This window comes from Enhydra lutris, unplaced genomic scaffold, assembly GCF_002288905.1.
Source record: "Enhydra lutris kenyoni isolate GAN:26980312 unplaced genomic scaffold, ASM228890v2 scaffoldscaffold17, whole genome shotgun sequence".
Classification (NCBI taxonomy): Eukaryota; Metazoa; Chordata; class Mammalia; order Carnivora; family Mustelidae; genus Enhydra; species Enhydra lutris.
The window spans coordinates 35,898,044-35,913,793 of NW_019154101.1; the positions used below are offsets into that span (position 1 = coordinate 35,898,044).

At 38.3% G+C, this 15,750-nt stretch overlaps 1 protein-coding gene across 1 annotated transcript in view; it reads right to left on the reverse strand.

Annotated features, from left to right (window-relative positions):
- The window catches only part of LOC111147651 (human immunodeficiency virus type I enhancer binding protein 2), an 85,356-nt gene extending 71,221 nt beyond the window's left edge, over positions 1–14,135 (reverse strand). The window contains 1 exon segment of the mRNA XM_022503848.1: positions 14,047–14,135. The gene's annotated coding sequence lies outside the window, so the exon portion shown is untranslated.
- Between the last annotated feature and the right edge of the window lie 1,615 nt (positions 14,136–15,750).

Genomic DNA, 15,750 nt, shown 5'->3' on the forward strand with positions numbered 1-15,750 from the left:
GATTACTGTGTAAAGTAATCGCTGATCCAGTCCAAGGAGCTAGGGAGGTAACAGCACCCTTCACTGCCCCTCTCGGATATCCTCCACCCCATCTCAGCCAGATATAAAACCACAGTTAAATATCACTGAGTGAAAACACATACCAGAAGTGAAAGAGGAGGGGATTGTACAGTTTGAGTCTGAAGAAAACCATTTACCTAGTGTACCTTCTTTCCTCTTTCCTCTGTCTTCTCCCTGCCTCCAAGGCTCTTGGCTGACCTGTACTCCACCATCTCCACACCCCCGGTGCATTTCCCTACCAGACTACTCAAACTAAGGTCTCGTAGGAGGAAGAATGGCAGCAAAGGCCAAAGAGAATGAAGCAGGCCTTTTACATTTTTGTTCATTATCCAGTTCTGAAACTTGGAGGATAAATATTGCAGCAAGTTTTTTCCAACAACTTACATGAACACAATGAATGTTTTGAGTGGAGTTGTCCCTTTATACTTGGAAGTTTAGAGGAAGGACATTTCCTAGACATCTGGATTAAGGGACTGGGTCCTACAATAATCCATATCAACTTTTGTTTAAAGATCTGTATAAAGTCTTGATTTTCATGTTTTAAACAGAGAAAGAATTTTAGAGGTTTTGCAGATATATAGAGAAATCTCATTATATATGTGTGTGTGTATATATATATATATATAAAATACATATATAATAATATTTATAGAAAATCAAGAAGGTGGGTACCGGGATAGGGGAGGGCTGAGCTACTTGCTCAAGGTCTGTCAACTATTCTCTGAGATTCAGGACAAGAACCTGGGTGGCTTTCTGATATTTCAACCAATGTCCTTTCCAGTTAATCACTACTTCCTCCCCCCAACAGTGAACTACCATGTAATGTTCATATGTGGCCAAATAATATTGGCATTCTTCAATTCAGAAATCACTTATGAAGGCTTTGATAATGTTAGAAAACAAAACTTAGAAATCATTTAATTATTAGATCATCCTTCTTACAAGTTATTCTACGTATTATTATTAAATGTAGAAATGCAAGATCTAATTATAATAGACATTACAGAAACTACACAGAACATATCCAAACTTAATTCTCTAAGATATTCACAGAGGATTTAAGTGATAATGTTATTGTGAGTAAAAAGATTTAAAAATGTGTTCTTCAGAAAATGTTAACTAATTGCATCTGTTCTGAAGATTCATTCACAGTGCCAATGTTAACATGGAAATTATTTTAATTTAAATTTTTATCAGTTTTCCAAAATGCATCAAACATGTATATGTAAGATAGGGTACATTAAAGATAATAAAGGATGGTAAGTCTAGCAATATTTAAAATAAAATAATATCTTCAAATAAATGACATTATCTTCATTCACTGGCCCACTTCTATATTTTAAGCAAAATCCTAAGTAGACAGATATTATATCCCATTTGCCATACAAGCCAATCATGCTGCTTCCAAGAAACAAATAAAAAATACCTGATTTAAAAGTTGCTTTTCAATATCTGAAACTAGCTCTTTAAAACCAAACGTATCTTATTATAAAATCTTTACCTTAGGAGAACTTTCCATTAGGTAAGTTTAAATGGTTTAAAAATAAAATCTTATATGAGGAGCTCTGAATAGCTCTACTTTTACTGTAACTAGTGGAAAAGTTATAGATAACTAACCAAAGTATTTTAAGTCTTGTTCCTGCCAGCTGGTAAAGGTTCACAACATGTAAATTGAAAAGCACACATATAGTTCTCGATGTTTTGAAAGGACTGAATCTCTTTGACCTGTAAATGATCAAAGGGAATTTCATAATTAATTCTTTATCAGAATGATGCTGTTATATATTTCCTGATTAGACAGCGATTTTCCATGCATATACAATACACTTAAATTTCCATATTGGTCAGAGCCCCTCACTAGTACTGTATTTCCCAGTAAAAACCCATTAGTTTATCTTGCATTTATCAGAATCAAAAATATAATCATTGGTCAACTTCCTTCCATTCCTATTCTGGATGAATGAATGAATGGATGAATGAATGAATATATTAACTATATACACACATCAGAGTAGTTTTTGTCTTCTCCGTGGCTACAGATACAAGGATTAAGAAAATATATATGGTTTAGAAAATAATACAGGCACAAATGCAAACCATTTAAAAAATAAAACCAAAGTGAAATTAACTTATTTTTTCTCTCTAGAATTAAAAAAGTCCACATAAACGTTTTATCCTTGTCGAATAAATACTTCCAAACTTAGGTTAGGGCAGTCTTAAAATATGCATAATAAGATTTCATATTAACATACTTTAACTAAAGTATTTTAGAAAGTCTATAAATATATGTTAATATGTTCATCAACTCCCCAAACTTAAAATTTACATTTTGACAGAATGAAAATTGTTGCCATTTATAATGAAAATTACTGTCATTTATGCACATATTGTGTTTTATATGCTTTGGAAACAAAAGAACTTGAGATTGAGAGTTCTGTGATGAAGATTCTATAGGTTTCTCACATCAACTTGAATTTTAACTATTTAAAATAGAGGTGAACATGGTGGCATGTTACACTCACCCAAATATTCATGAATGTGTACTGCAAAACAATTAGGGGTATAAACTGAAGACCCTGTCCTCATATACCGTATCACCACGCTGACATGACAACACACTAAATCTTGTGAGACAGAAACCTGTGAGCCACATCACCACAAAAAAAGTAGAAAGTCATAAAAATGAGGCAAGGAGACATAATAAATAAAAGAGTAAAAAAGAAAGTATTAGCTGGCAAGGGACATATCCCTGCACTCTCAGATTTACTGTGCCCTGGGAGACGAGACTGACTCAGTCGCACCGTTCCTTCTCACTCCCAAGTTCGATGGCCAGCTGAAAAAATCTTGACAGTGCTTGCAAAGGCAGAATATGTCCCTACATTTGGGAAATTCCCCGAGGATATTTAGGCTTCTTACATGTATGCACAAAGAAACAAATATCTATGTTAAGGCTTCTGCTAAGATAGTGGGAAAAGCAGCCAGATAAAATACCTTGCCCATTCAATTCTTAAGGAAGGAGAATCCCACGGCTGTAATAGGTAAAGTCTGACAAGAACACACGGCAATTTCTTCAGAAGCTCTGAGGAGTTTCACTCCCATCAATCTAATAACTGGATTACTGTGTTCTAGCAGACTGAACATATAAGAAGGATGTATCTTATTTACAATGTTATAATTCTCTTCTCTACTCAGCTGCATTTCCCAGCCCCCAGCCAGGAATACAAGAGGAATTCAGTAAATGTTTACTGAAGGAGTGATCAAAGGAGTGAACAGATGAATGAAAGAATGATTATAAACACACTCACATTTACTATATTTAACATGTACTATTATGCATTTGTGGGGTTAAGGAGCAATTGCTTCTTCCTCTATTCTACTATTCCTTTTAATTTCCTTCTATTCCTTTAATTTTTTTTAAGATTTTAGTTATTTATTTGACAGAAAGAGAGAGAGAGAGAGCACAAGCAGGGGGAACAGCAGGCGGAGAGAGAAGCAGGCTCCCCACTGAGCAAGGAGCCTGATGTGGGACTCGATCCCCATGACCTGAGCTAAAGGCAGACACTTAACTGACTGAGCCACCCAGGTGTCCCTTTCTATTCCTTTTAAATTGCAAGGTAGTCTGATATAATTTTAAAATTCTTCTTTGTAACACAGACACCTCTGTGAAAGTTATTGTGCCCAGTTTGCTGTAATAATGGATTTAAAACAAACACACCAAAAATCAACCAAATATAACTATGATATAAATGTCACCTTTTCTCCTTTAATATGCTATTCATCTTAGCAAGGTAATTTAAAATTTTTCTTTAAGTTCTATTATTATTCCTAAATGTTAAACCATCAGACGTATCCCTCCTGCCTCCTAGCAGATTCTGCACCCTTCACCTGTTTCCTCACGGTGAATGTATATTTTGTCTGTTTATTGGCACACTAATATCCTTGAGGACAGGAAAAGAAGTGGTGTGTGCGTGTGTGTATGTGTGTGCACGCGCACATGGGCATGCACTTCCCTGGATTGTTCTCATGGAAATCTCCCACATGGGAAAAGGGCCAAGGAGAGCCTGAGGACTTCCCTGACCCTGAGCCAAGGGTGTGGTAAATGTACTCACCATAACCAGCTGGGTGCTTAAAGGGAAGGAGTGGGAAGGAGGAAGGGGAAAGCTGGTAATAAGTGTTGAAATCTTTTACCTGTGAGACAATAATCTAAGAATCTAACATTTTTTGCAATATTTAAATATTTTGTGAAGACTTCTCAGGACTAACATAGTCTCAGGTGATACCTTTAAGCCCAGCCAGAGCACTAAGATCTACCACGGTTTATATAAACTTGACCCATTAAGGAGGAATCACTGAAGGAAGTTCCGCTTTTTCTTTCACTGATGTAGTTTAATTATATATTCAAGATTAAGTTATAACTTTTAGGATGTTTCCACCCCTACCCTACGGAAATCCCTTCAAAAGCCACCCATGATCTTTAAACTGGAGAAGACAGTGGCCCTTCCTTAGATCAGAACACTGGTGACAGCTCTGCAGCACCTGATGCTGTTAGACATACCTTCCTTAAATATTGAGTTCCAGCTCAAAATCAGACACGCAATAGACAATAAGTAAAAGCTCTTCTTCCTATGAAGTTCCTTCCCCCTTAGCTTCTTTGATATTTGCCTGTCTTGATGTCCAGCTACAATTCTGATAGCTAAAATACCTTGGAATCTATCCTCTATCTGATTTTCCAGGCCCAGATGAAGCATCTTCTCCCCTGTATGCTTCACATTTTTCCTGTGTCAAAATTAATATCTCTCTCCTTTGTGTTCTCATAGCCCTTTCTTCTACTCCTGCTATGACAATGATCATGATCTGCTTTGGATTTTAGTTAACTGAAGACATATTTTATAACCACACCTAAGTTTTCAGCTACTTGGGAAGGAGACCACACTTGTTTCGTCAGTACACACCTCTAGCACCAAGCGCAATGTTTTGCACATGCCTGGCTTTCCATAAATATTAGTGGGATTCAAGAGTCTACTGAAGTTGTTGAACGGAACAGAATCTTTAACTTCTTGTTTCCCACCCCTCCATTGCCCATCACAAGCCAAAACCTGCAGATAATTTAATCCCCTCTGTCCCCTCCTGTGTACTCTATTTCAACCAGCCCAGTTTAGAACCCAAAACCTCTCATGGAGACTATTCCAATAGCTTCTAACTTCTCTACCTCCAAGTCTTCTACCTCTTACTTATAAAGTGAAATAAGGTATATTGCCAAAATGTAATCTAACCATGTTACTCCTCGACTCAAAAATGGGTAAAAGTTCTCTGATGTCTACCAGACGAATGTGCTAACTACACACTGAAGGCCCTCTACACGCCGGATCTCTCGACATCGTTCTTTCTGTTTCTTCCATGTCTCCTCCTCACTCAGCGAACACAGCATGTTAGTTTTCACTCCATGAGGACACCCATACCATCCCCCTGTTTCTTTGCCTATGTGCATATAATTCTCTCCACCTGTCAAAACATTGCCCATAGTGAATGAAGCCTTCCTCAGGAAAGACTTCCTGATCCCTAAGCCCTTTCCCCTCACATACCCACAAGAAAGTACATATGATTTCCTCCTCTGAATGGGCAACATGTTTTACTTACACATCTCTGGGGATGCTACTTAAGCTTTCTTTTATCCAAGTCAGGTAATAACAGTTTCATCTCTCTTTTAGATTTGATAAGCAAAGGAAAGGCTAAAATGCAGACTTCCTCCTCGTTTTATTCCTCTAACCACCAGAACACTAAATTGCATATGGCAGAAATGTCATAAATATTCATTGAATTTAACCTAAACTGAAGCTTTTACAAATAGCCAAAAAAGCTCAGGTTCCATGTAAGAAGGATGGGGGCCAAAGCCAAGTTAGTGCTGGCATCTGTGATGATTGGTGTTCTCAAAATTTCCACTTAAGGCTGATGACAGAATTAAGCTCTGCTACAGTCAATGAATAATTTATTTGTGCACAAAACATTCTGTTAATGGAAATCTTTTTATGGCTCAAGATCTAAAATATATTTACTGCCCTATAGTTATTAAATGTTTGCTTTAATCATTAGTACACAAGGTAATGACAAATGATAATTACAGGATCATTATATGCTCTTAAACTGATTTAATCAAGAGCATCTCTTCTGAAATTCAAAAACTCAGTGGATGGGAATGGGGGTGGACTACAATGGAACCCGCCAACTCACTGCCACCATCAATTTAAGAACCTAAAGATTTTGTTGTTAGAAACACCACCAATTGAGAGAATAACTTTAGATTCAAACAGCTAATACATTTTTTTTTTTATTTTAATGCTGAAGTAAAAATCCCACTGCTTCCCTGACGTGGACTGCTCCAACTGAATAAATCATAGCAAAAGAGCAGTTCATGTGTTTGCGCATTCCCTAGATTTCCCAGCCTGCCAAAAAATGTTCCTTTGCTGTGCTATTTCAGCAAGTCGTGAGATGACAATGATTATGCTCCTCAAAAGGAAAAGATAGCTATTTTCCCCATTTTTATTTTTGGACGCTGAAAGGCACACTTCTGGCTGCTGTGAGTACTCTGACAAGTACACATGTTCCTGAGGAGGTGAATTTGTGGGGGATTTTGGCAGGAGTAAGGTTGAGAAAACCTAAAACTATCCTAAGCTCTTGGGAAATATTTAAGGACAGCAACAAGAGGAAGAAGACTCAGGTCTTCCAGTGAATTCCTGTTTCCAACTATCAACCCTCATGGAAAAAGAAAAACCATGTAGTATAAAATATATGCTTTTTATCTACTTTTATCTCAAATTCAACTAGTTTACAATCAAGTTCATCACCCTATTACTGAAACCAGTTTCTCTCTTTACTTCTCTTTTCCTATTAAAAGTAACATTCAAACTCCCAGGCTCAAAACCTTGTGTCCTCATTGACAGCTTCCTTCTGCTCCCCTACCCCCATATTGCATAGATACAAATGCACATGTACACACACACACACACACACACACACACACACACACAACCACCTACACCCAATCAGGCAGCCCTATGCTGACTTCCTGCACACCCTCCCTTAGATTATCTGTGTCCCATCAATCTTTATTGCTACTCCTCCAGTTTAGGCCCTCCACACCTGCCTGAGATCCCACTGCACAAAATCAGATTAGAAGGTAATCTGGGTCCAACTGGTAAATTCCCAAAGGACAGGTTTAGGTACAGTATCCTCAGGTATATGGAATCTAGGAATAATGAGCAGAGGCCGTGACCTGTGGAAGTATCAGGAGAGTCTTAAGGAAAACAGTTGGAGCAGAAAGTAGCCACAAGGGTACCATGATGCATGCATACCTGAGAAGTGGGAAATTGAGGAAGAGATTGGAGCAGTTAAATCAGAAAGAATCTCCTGAACCTCAGTTCAAGTGTTCACTGAAGTTTTCTAAAAGTACCTCTGTCTGTGATGGAAGCGTGGGAGGAGAGGTAAAAGGCACCCCATGAACTGACAGCTCTTGTGCAAACTCGTGTAAGTGCCTCTTAAGTGCCTTCTGTGCTTTTAGGGACTCCTGCACCTACACACCCCATCCTACCCTCACCACTACCCTTGCACCCCACCTTGACCACTACCCCCAACCCACCCTCACCACTACCCCTGCACCCCACCCTCACCACTACCCCCAAACTGCCCTCACCACTATCCCCTGCACCCCACACTCATTACTACCCCTTGACACCCTACCCTCACCACTACCCCCTGCACCCACTCACCACTACCTCCAACCCACCCTCACCACTACGCCCTGCACCCCACCCTCACACTACACCCAAATCACCCTCACCACTACCCCCTGCACCCCATACTCATTACTACCCCCTGAAATCCCACCCTCACCACTACCCCCCTGGATCCTACCCTCACCATTACCCCTCACGCTACCCTCACCACTACCCCTGTACCCCACCCTCATCACTTCCCCCTGCACCCACCCTCACCATTACCCCAACGCCCCCTCGCCACTACCCCCAACATCCTCACCACTACCCCCCTGCACCCCATGCTCATTATTACCCCAACACCCCACCTCCCTCACTATAACCCCCCACCTTACCCTCACCACTACCCCAACCCCACCCTCACCACTACCCCAACCCCACCCTCACCACTACCCCCCTGCACCCACCCTCACCACTATACCCCCACCTCACCACTATCCCTGCACCCCACCCTCACCACTACCCCCACCCTACCTCACCACTACCCCCTGCACCTCACAGTCATTACTACCCCCCGACACCCCACCCTCACCATAACCCCCACCCTACCCTCACCACTATCCCCCTGCACCCCACCCTCATTACTACCCTCTGCACCTCACCCTCACCTGTCCCCCCAACACCCCACCCTCATCACTACCCCCCGCACCCCAGCCTCACCACTCCCCACCACACCCAATGCTGATTACTACCCCCAGACACCAGCCAGCACAACAGGGCTGGATTCATCTTCCTAATTTGCAGGCCTGATTGTGTCTCTCTTCTGCTCAAAAATGTTCAGAGCCTTCCCATCACCACAGGCCGAATTAAATGCATACCCTCCCTACCAGAGTCAAAGACAGCTGTACCCCACATTCACATTACATTTACACCTGTATCTCCTAGGAAGCCTTTACTTCAGAGGCCATGTTTTATTTTATCTCATTAAATCTTTTCAGAGGTCAATTGTTTTTGTTCCCATGGTCAAGACAAGGACAATAAAATGTCCTTGTCAGGGGAATAAAGGGGGTTTTGTTTTATTTGTGGGGGAGAGTACTGTTATTACTCTATATAGAGATTTCTTTGCATTCAAAAAGATCATTAGAAAAACACAAAATTTATTCTTACGGCTCTGCTCTGGGTATTTAATAAGTAGCAGACATGCTGACTCATCTCACTAATAATGATTAAAATTCAATCTGCACCCAGGTATAAATTTGCAGCCCCCAAAATGAACTTTAAAAAGAAAACACACAGCCAAATATTTTTATTGAATTAAACAAATATTTATTGAATATCTACTATTTTTTCAATCACCATTTTCAAGGCTGAAGAGGACACCCACAAAATAGACACAGTCTTTGCCCTCAAGCAGCTTATAGGTATATGAAAAAAATTTCACATAAATTGCTTTAATATAAAGCACAAATCCGTGCAAAAAGTAACGTTAGAGAAGTAAAAATTGTTAAGGGGATTCAGAGGGAAATGGTAAAACATGAAGATGAATCATACTAAAAAAAATAGCTAACCAGTTTCTCAAATCAGTAAAGTACAATTAACCAAAAAATAATAACGCAAATAATAGATGAGGTTGAAAACTCAAAGTTAATTTGTCTTTTGACAATTCATGGATGAGAAGTCAATGTGAGATCAGGTTCAAAAATAAAGATCTCTAAGTGGGTCATTTTGGCCAATATCCACTTCAGCAATTTATTACGAAAACTACCCAAGAGAATCAGAATCTCAAAGGCTATTCTTCATCTATAGGGATGCTGCCTGGAGTCTGTGAGATTCTCAAAGCTGGGAGAGTGTCTGGGTGAACTAAACAGTTGTACCACCAAGGAAAGTAAAGGTACACTGCCTCCAATATTCCCTATCAGACCTGATTTTTCTCCCAAACTTCCATATAGCGTCTATTTCCTTATTTGATTCAATTATTGGAGCATCCACAAAGCTCCAATAACGGAATACTGGCAGTCAGCCAGACCGGTGACGGCAGCTGGTGATACCCTATCTGAAGTTGCGGGAACTAGAGTTCAAGTCTGCCTCTACCACTCACTAGTGCTGCGACTTTGAGCAAATCACTCACTTGTAACCCCCTGAGCCTCCGTTTCCTCATACACAAAATAAAATGTGAGTGCTATGTACATAATAGTTATTGCCTAAAGTGAGATAATGTAACATGGAAGCCATTTGTAAACTGTATAGCATTACACAAATGGTAATGCACGTCATCAGGGAAACAAGGAATATAATTACTAAGTCCTGTTGCGTAGGTTGTGTGTGGAGAATAAAAGATGAGAGGTTTATCCCTCATAACCACACTTCAGTGCATGCTAAAGTCAGGAGGATAGAAGGATAGGCAGAAGGGAATATTATGAAATGATATAAAAGCAAACTTCAGTCGGCTTTCTGGCAACTAAAAAAACGCTCGTGGACCAAATGTGCTTTGTTCATACTGCTGATTTAATTAATGCTTGTTGACTGAATGATGAATACATGAAGGGGTCAGGAACTGAATGTGGGAATGAATGAAGACATAGCCAAGAGAAATGCATGAACAAAGCAGGAGGTATCAGGTATATGTCAGGAGTGAAAGAAATAATTTGGGAAAAATGAACCCATGTGGCCCAAGAAGCCAACAGTAATGGGCTCCATTCACACAGACTATAATGGCAGAAGAAACAGCAGTCCTGATAAATAGAGATTGGTTCTAGGCTTCCTATCATTCCAGCAATACTCATTCATAAATACTGACACCTTCTCCAGTTGCCTAAAAACATAAAGGACCCAAACAGAAGAGCTGCATGCATGCGAAAAACTATAAAAATGACCCCATATGAAAGGAAACATTTTGAAGGCCACAACACATTGAAGCTCATAAGGGCTTCTCTGAATTCTATGTGATAGCTAGAAAAATATATCAAACCCATAGAGAGCAGAGAGTAAATGTAATTTGCAACATTACCAAATCTTTACAAAATCTGCTAAAACATGTCCAAATAGAATGGATTAAATGTTTCCTCAGTTTTATTTTCCCTATTTGTGTAACTAATGACATATATATTTAAATTATTTATTTAATTTATTTACATATTCTATTTTATTATTTATAAATTAAATTTGGATTTCAATAACTTCTGGCTCCAAAAATTACTAACTATAATGACTATGTAATTCTCAGCTAAGTAATTAACTGCTCTGAAACCCAATTTTCTCAAATGAATATGGGATTCTTACTTTTTACTTTAAAGATTTTATTTATTTATTTGACAGAGAGAGAGAGAAATCACAATAGGCAGGCAGAGAGAGAAGGGTAAGCAGGCTCTCTGCTGAGCAGAGAACCCGATGTAGGGCTGGATCCCAGGAGCCTAAGATCATGACCTGAGCCAAAGGCAGAGGCTTAACCCACTGAGCCACCCAGGCACCCCACTTACTTTTAACTTTAAAAAGTTTAAGTACCTATAGCACAGAGCCAACTCACAGAACATGTTAAGCATTTTCACCTTCCTTCTTACCTTTCCTCAGCTTAAAGAAGAAATACCACTTACACAGTTCTTTTTTTTTTTTTTTTTTTTTAAGATTTCATTTGTTTATTTCAGAGAGTGAGAGAGAGGCCGCACAAGCAGGGGGGAGAGCAAAAGGAGAGGGAGAAGCAGGCTCCCTGATGAGTAGGGAGCCCAGTGTAGGGCTTGATCCCAGAACCCTGAGATCATGACCTGAGCCAAAGGCAAATGCTTAACCGACTGAGCCACCCAAGCTCCCCACCATTTACATAATTCTTAAATAATTACAACTAACTGATGCAATGAAAGAATATAAATTTGAACATATTGTTAAAGGTCCATAGTCCACCTAATGGTCCAAAGTTCACCTACCTTAAAATGAATAATTTCAAGACAAATCAAAAGCACTGGCTACATGAAAGAAAATGGCAACAAATGAGGAGCAATATTGTTGATAGAAAGATAAAATTGTTTCGGTTTTTTTTTTACTATATTTTATAAAAAGTGATATAAGAGAAAGATTATCCTAATGGTGATGGTTTTCTTTTCTTGGAAACTGTCTTCTATTTACTACCAATGTGGGGAGGGGGAATTAGGCAAATTTCTAAAATGTATTATTTGAAAAAAATATCCTCACTTGAACTAATGGGCAAAGCCAGGTTCACAGACAAAGTCAGGGAGAGACTGCTGATTATACTCAACGCAGATATCATAAAAAACCATACTAATTTCATATGAAGCGTTTCCTAACCAAAGTATTTGGTTTAATTGAGAAAATGTACCCATCTCAATGAGTTCTGTCTCCAGTGACAGGCTAAAGAATCAGTCACATGATTAATAAAGTGTTAAGTATTGTTATGCTTAAATAATGACACAGCTACCATTACCACTACTAACCATCCTCGTAAACACTAATAGTTGTTGAGCTCCTACCACCTGCCAGGAGTTTAATCCTCACATAATCTTATGAATTTACTTTACAAAAAAAAAAATTATTATTTTAAAACACAGTGACTCCCAGTATGCCGACTTTGAAGCAAAGGTTCCCAGAAAACACATGTGATAAACAATAAGGCTAGCTGTACTCAACGTCCTGGCCAGGTGTATTCTCAGGCAGCACTCAGACAGCATAACCTGCACAGTGTCCTAAACATCCCTTAAGTTAGGTTCCACCAGCCAAAATTTAACTATAACACCATAGGGTCCTTTGCGAATAATTGTAAAAGCCAAACTTGCGAGTACATGGAGAATTAAGTGCAGCAGACAAAAACATTTAGGTTAACGGTGCTCAGTATTCATTATCATTTTCTAATATCTACTCTAGCTATTAAGAATTAAAGTTTTGTTTTAGAAACTGCCTTTTAATGTTTCTCTTCCTGAAGGGTTTTTTTATCGAACTGCCTTATATCCCTTTAATTATCTGATTTTATTTCTTTTTCTGAATGGCACCATATGCCCATAACAATGTAAATTAATGGTCACAAATGAATCTTGGGCCATGAGCCTTACAGACAAAATGAAAAGATGTCCTGGGGTTTCCAAGCTTGGTATTTATTTCTGCACTCACTGAATTGAATACTCAAAAGCCACACTAACAAATCAGGTTCTAGGGCAGTTGTCTCAAGGGAGATCATTTCAGACAAACCTAAAGCAGTTGTTGGCTTCATATGAATTATACAACCATATCTCTGAAAAACCACCTGACCTCATCACGTCTTAAGATGTTGATAGGTGAAGCAGATACTATTAGTTTGGTTTCAAAGTCTGCTCCCCAAATGATTAGCCACTTTCTCCTCTTATTCATTATCATCCATCAGGTTTTTAAATAGCTTCAGTTCATTCAGAGGAAAATTAAATAACAAGCTGTACAATTTAGAATTGTGCATAAAATTTAGAATTTCAGAAACTCCAATCTTGTGACTGGACTAGAAAAATAAATATTTTTTCCAAATTTTCTGTTACTGTGTAAAGGGTTAATTAAAGCATGAGTTTGCCTGGATTAAAAAAAAGAAGAAGAAGAAGAATTACCAAACCTTAAAATCAGTATCATTTAGAGTTCGGATGCCAAAAATCTGTTTGACAGAGCAGGCTTTACTATACTGACATTTTAGCAGTAGCCAAAGTCCTGTTCCCACTAAATTCAGTCTTGGCAACACCAGTAATTTTCTAAAAGCCTTAACTCCTCTTGGTTAGGAGTTCTCTACCTCAAGAGCTTTCCACAAAACACAGTGCAACGAGGAAGTTGAATTGAGCAAGACTTAAAGGTTTCTATTCTTATCACATAAACCAAGTTTTCTGTAAAATGAGAATGGCCTAAATAAAGAAAGATACTAATTTACTCAAAATGTTCATTAGATTTTAGATTTGCCTCTGATACAATACAGTACAATTATACATAAATATCTCACTAATGGTAAAATCTGATATGTTTACATTATTTCAAGATTTCAACAAGCAAATAAGTACTAAAATAGTAAATAAAAGTATCTGGTCCCAAATTACAAGTGACAACATTTTCTAATTTTCTCATCTTTCTAACTGGTACATTCCCAGAAATATTGTAAACACTTACAAACATGTTCATTTAGATAGCATTCCAAACGTCTTTCACAGGTAGTAAGGGCCTCAAATCATCACTGCCAAAATTTCACATAAAGCTTAATATTTTGCTTAAAAGATATTTCCAATAATTTTGAAATCAAACCATATAAAAAGCACTTGACTCAACTTACCCAGCAGTTGACTGTTAATGAATTGGTAAAAGAGTGTTCCAACCAAATCAGTTCACTTAGTTTTTCAAGTGGATCTCATTACCATTGTCTTTTTAAAAATTCAAAGACTCCACCTAATGAGGAAAGGAAAACAAAAACAGAAACAAAAACAGTGTTTAAACCAGAGCAGCATCATGGGATCAATACATTAACAACACAGAAATCAAATCAAGGGACGCCTTGGTGGCTCAGTTGGTTAAGCAGCTGCCTTCGGCTCAGTTCATGATTCCAGCATCTTGGGATCGAGTCCCACATCGGGCTCCTTGCTTGGCGGGGAAGCCTGCTTCTCCCTCTGCCTCTGCCTGCCTGCCATTCTGCCTGCCTGTGCTCATTCTTTCACTCTCTCGCTCTCTCTCACAAATAAATAAAATCTTAAAAAAAAAAAAAAGAAATCAAATCAAGATTCTTACTAAATCTTCTAAGTTACTGTGCTTCTTAAGAGTATAAAACAACAAAAGCATCTGCTAACTAAACCAATCCAGTTTGGGGCAAAATGTATGTTCGAGCATAAAGAAAACAATAAAATGACACAGTCAATGTGAGAGCAGAAAAGTTTATTGTCAGTACTGATTGGCACACAGAAGCAAGAACTATATAATGACAGTTAGGATATGTAAAATTAGACGTGAGTAAAAGAGGCAACTGATTGCTTTAGAACTCAGTTCATTGATTCTTATTAATTTACCAATGCAATGCAAATGTGTAGGCTCTAGTTCCTTAAAGCAGTTAAGTTCTAGTTCCATATATCTCTGTTGAGGAATATAAACTAATACCTATAATCAGTCACTTGGAGAGAATTCACTGCCACGAATTTCAAAATCATCCTCAGAATGTTATACCTGGTCTCCCACAGAAAGTATTTATTCTACTAAAGACCCATAAACAGCTTGATTAGGTTTATAAATAATATCAGTTAATTCCATTCATTTTACCACCTTTTCTACCACCTTACACCTTTTCTAAAGCCCAAATATTAAATTACTATCTCAACTTCAAGAGAAAGTTTGAGAGAAAGCAAGCTATATCTCATCTGATGAGAACCTAAAATAAACGGATGCTGGAGGGCTGAGCAGAAGAGTAAGATACAGAGTTGGCTGGCAGCCAGCTACTCCCAAATCAAGTCTCCCCGGGGTAGATTTAGTATGTCTTAAAGTCCCAGAACATCAAACCCAACCATAGTCAAGTGAAAAATCAAAAACCTATCCCAAAGCCAGAAATACATGATTTTTATCATGCAATTTGGAATTAGCCACATATGGCCACATATGGCCACTCCTCTCTAATCCCAAGACACATAGTAGTAAAAATTAATTCAACTAACCTCAGTATTTTTAAAAAGGTTGAAATGATTTGCTATCCACTATTAGAAGGCAGACGCTCAAAACAAAAACAAAAACAAAACAAAAACGTTCCTAACAATGGAGAAGACAAATAGCAATAATTGTACACACTAAGTAGAAATCCACAGTAGTCATGGGAAATACATTTTCACTTCCAAGACAATCTACTGTCTAGATTCTAGGCTTGACTGCTATTCAGGAAATAGTTATCTAAAAACTCATGTGGATATGGTCTCCAAAGACTTCTTCATTCACAGAGACAAATAGTCTTAATTATTAGTCTAGGGTTCTTGCCATAAATACAGTAAGACAAAAGTTCAAATGG